At 40.4% G+C, this 3,807-nt stretch overlaps 1 pseudogene; it reads left to right on the forward strand.

Annotated features, from left to right (window-relative positions):
• Window positions 1-1,243: 1,243 nt before the first annotated feature.
• LOC101425939 (small ribosomal subunit protein eS4, X isoform-like) lies at window positions 1,244-2,091 on the forward strand (annotated as a pseudogene).
• Window positions 2,092-3,807: the final 1,716 nt, after the last annotated feature.

The following is a 3,807-nucleotide window of genomic DNA, read 5'->3' on the forward strand; positions in this document are numbered from 1 at the left end:
TGCAAAAATACTTGAGAGTGTCCTTATTTACTGAGGACTTCAAAGGCCTTCTAAATGAGTCAGGGCTCTGTGCCATTACACCAACTTTAGTTTTGCTTGAAGTGATCCTTCTTCCCTTTGAGTCCCTGTTCAGGCACCAGTTGCTGAGACCAGCTCAGCACTAGATTGGCTCAAAGGGAAGATAACACAGAACTTAAGAAATAAAAGAACAGAAAGACACAAGAGAAGAAATAAAGATGGGACCAGGGGACTCACAGCTTCTGGAACTGAGAGCCTTGACCTTACTTTCCACATCATATTTATTAGAAATTACAAAGCAGCAGCTATCTATGTTTACTTTCAAAAGTGTTTGTTTTTAGAACTGCAACATTTAAAGTAATAGGGAACAGGCCATACAAAGTTCAAATGCCTCCTCATGCGAAAAGTTTTCATGCTGACAAGACAGTGTTCTATCTAGTCAAGTCCTGGTCTTCCTAAGCCCACACTTCTTATCTGCATTATGGAAATATTCTAATTTCAAGTCAGGTTCCCAAGCTTAAATTCAAGCCATTTTCTCACAAATCAATTCAGTTTGACTTCTGCAGTAAGGTGCAGTCCTCGACCCAGGAGAGAATGAGGCAGGAGTGATAATTAATCTCAGCATTTCTATGTCCATTTCTCTGGCCCACCTTCCCTCCCTCTCTGGATCCCTCTCCCAGATCACATGACAACTGTGGGTCACACATTCTAGGGATCCTAGAAATGGGGGTAGGGAAAGACCATGGGCCTCTCCCTGATTACAGAAGTTCATCAGGCTTTTTTTCTTGTGATAGGTATTTATTTAATTTTATTAAACAACAAACTATTTCCTGAAGTGGATTAGCATTTTCATTTCCCACCAGCAATGAATTAGAGATCTATTTCTCCCACAATCTTGACAACATTTGAAATGGACCATCTTTTTAACTGCCCATTCTAATACTTACACTGTTGTACTACATTATACTTTTAATTTGCATTCCATCATTATTAGACATTGAACATGTTTGTTTTTTACACTTTTTAAATTGAAGTTAATAGATCACAAAGAATATTACATTTAAAAACATTATATAAAATGTAAAAAACATAAGAGGTTCCTATATACTCCATTCCCCAATTCCCCACCTCATCATTTTTGTACATTGTATTTTTTGAAGATATATACATCACAAAAAATGTTACTTTAAAAAATATAAGAGCTCTTTCTGTGCTTACGACAGCCATGGCTTGTGGTCCCAAGAAGCATTTGAAGCATGTAGCAGTTCCAAAGCACTGGATGCTGGACAAACTGACTGGTGTGTTTGCTCCTCGTCCATCCACTGGTCTGCACAAGCTGAGAGAATGTCTCCCATTCATCATTTTCTTAAGGAACAGGCTTAAATATGCCCTCACAGGAGATGAAGTAAAGAAGATTTGTATGCAGCAGTTCATAAAGACTGATGGCAAGGTCCGAACTGATATAACTTATCCTGCTGGTTTTATGAATGTCATCAGCATTGACAAGACCGGAGAGAATTTCCATCTGATCTATGATACCAAGGGTCACTTTGCTGTTCATCGTATTACACCAGAGGAGGCCAAGTTCAAGTTGTGCAATTTGACGAAGATCTTTGTAGGCACAAAAGGAATCCCTCATCTGGTGACCTTTGATGCTTGCACCATCCACTATCCTGATCCTCTCATTAAGGTGAACGACACCATTCAAATTGATTTGGAGACAGTCAAGATTACTGATTTCATAAAGTTTGATATGGGTAACCTGTGTATTGTGACTGGAGGTGATAACCATGGAAGAATTGGTGTGATCACCAACAGAGAGAGACATCCTGGCTCTTTGATGTGGTTCATGTGAAAGATGCCAGTGGCAACAGCTTTGCCACCTGGCTCTCCAACATTTTCATTATTGGCAAAGGCAACAAACCATGGATTTCTCTTCCCTGAGGAAAAGGAATCCACCTCACCATTGCAGAAGAGAGAGACAAGAGACTGGCAGCCAAACAGAGCTGTGGGTGAAATAGTCTTTAGTTAACATGAATGGAGAATGCCATGTGACTAAAAATAAAGCATGATTCATTGTAAATATATATATATATATATACATATATATATATATATATATATGTATATATATATATATATATAAGAGCTTCCTGTATTCCCCCACCCCACACCCCACTCGTCCCACACCAACAACCTCCTCCATCATTGTGGCACACTCATCACATTTGGTGAACACATTTTGGAGCACTGTGGCACCACACAGATAATAGTTTCTCCCTGTAGTTCACAGTCTCCCCTGGTACATTCAGTGGGTTATGGCAGGACATATAATGTCCAGCATCTGACCCTGAAAGGATTTTTTCCTGATGCCAGGTGCTGTCTCCACATCCTACAAAGTGTCCAAATGCACCCAAGCTCAGGAATACCTGGAATACCATGGAACCAAGATAGTGGTTCAGAGCAGTCATGGTCACTTTCCTTGTTGGTGGCACCCATGGGTATGGGCTTATCCAGTGAAGTAACAGATGCTGCCATGGCCCCACCTGTGAACCCATGAAAATGGTTGGCAGATCTGCAGCATGTGGCCTTCACAGCTCTCTTTAGTGACCTTTTGAATTCTCCTCAGAGAATTCATTTCTGAGGAGACTTATATTCCCAGGGGTGTTTTTCCTTCCTCACAGGAACACAGGACACACCAGTATTCCAGAGCTTCTCTGGAGATCACTAGGCATCACTATTCCCCCCTGAGGGTGAAGTTTACTTGCTTTCTCCTCCAGATTCTCCACCACCGCACCAAGTAGGAGTTTCTTAGGGACCTCCCTCGGGTCTACCATTTTCTTTTCCTAGGTGTGTATTTATAAGTACCAGTCATTTTCCTGTGTGAAAAATTTCCCAAAATGCATATTCCATCAAAGTATTTTATACATTTCACCTTTTTAAATGTTGAAATGGGTAAAATGCCATACCAGCAGCAGTATTAACCAGGTTTGTCCTTCAGAAAGTGGTTTAGCAGAGGGAATTGAAACCACCATCTGTACACCCTGAAGTCAATGAACTGGCCCATGGGATAGCATTGAAGATAATCCACATGGTGGAGCAAGCCACATGCCCAAGAAGCTTGTCACTCTGAGCAGGGGTCATGGAGGGTCTGGTCCACATGCGGCTCTGCCACCGACCACCTGTGACCACCATATCCTTCTGTTTCCTCATCTGACAAATAGATGTGCTGATGGTAGTGCCACCCTGGAAGGCTGAGAAGGAAGAGTTTTCACATGTAAAGAAGGCCCTGGGAGGATGTGCTGGAATGGGTGGTGGAAGCAGGGGAGGTGTTACTTTAGTAAAATGGTGTAGTGAGCCTATAAATCCAACAGAGACAGTAGAGCCAAGTAAAGCATTGTAAGCACACTTGGTGTTCACATTGACCTTTAAAATAAATATTGACTCTGAGCCACCAGAAAACAATATACCATTTATCTCTTGCCTAAAATTTTGTAGCTACATGGAAAAATAAAGATGTGATGTTTAGTATTTTTAAGCATATTAATTTTATATATAAGTCTGGGATAATGATAAATGGGCATATAAACATGAATTGTGGCTAGAAGGAAAAAAGTGAACAAACCATTTTAACACTTCTGAGGTGACAAAATTATAGGGATTATTTTCCTTTGCCTTTGAGCTCCATGAGTTTGACTGATGCTTGTATAAGAATGATGATTCAAGTAGTCTCTTAAATTTTTCTTTTAAAATATTTGCCATAGTTTGAATTTAGTTAACTTAATTCTG

This window comes from Dasypus novemcinctus, chromosome 28, assembly GCF_030445035.2.
Source record: "Dasypus novemcinctus isolate mDasNov1 chromosome 28, mDasNov1.1.hap2, whole genome shotgun sequence".
In the NCBI taxonomy this organism is placed as follows: domain Eukaryota; kingdom Metazoa; phylum Chordata; class Mammalia; order Cingulata; family Dasypodidae; genus Dasypus; species Dasypus novemcinctus.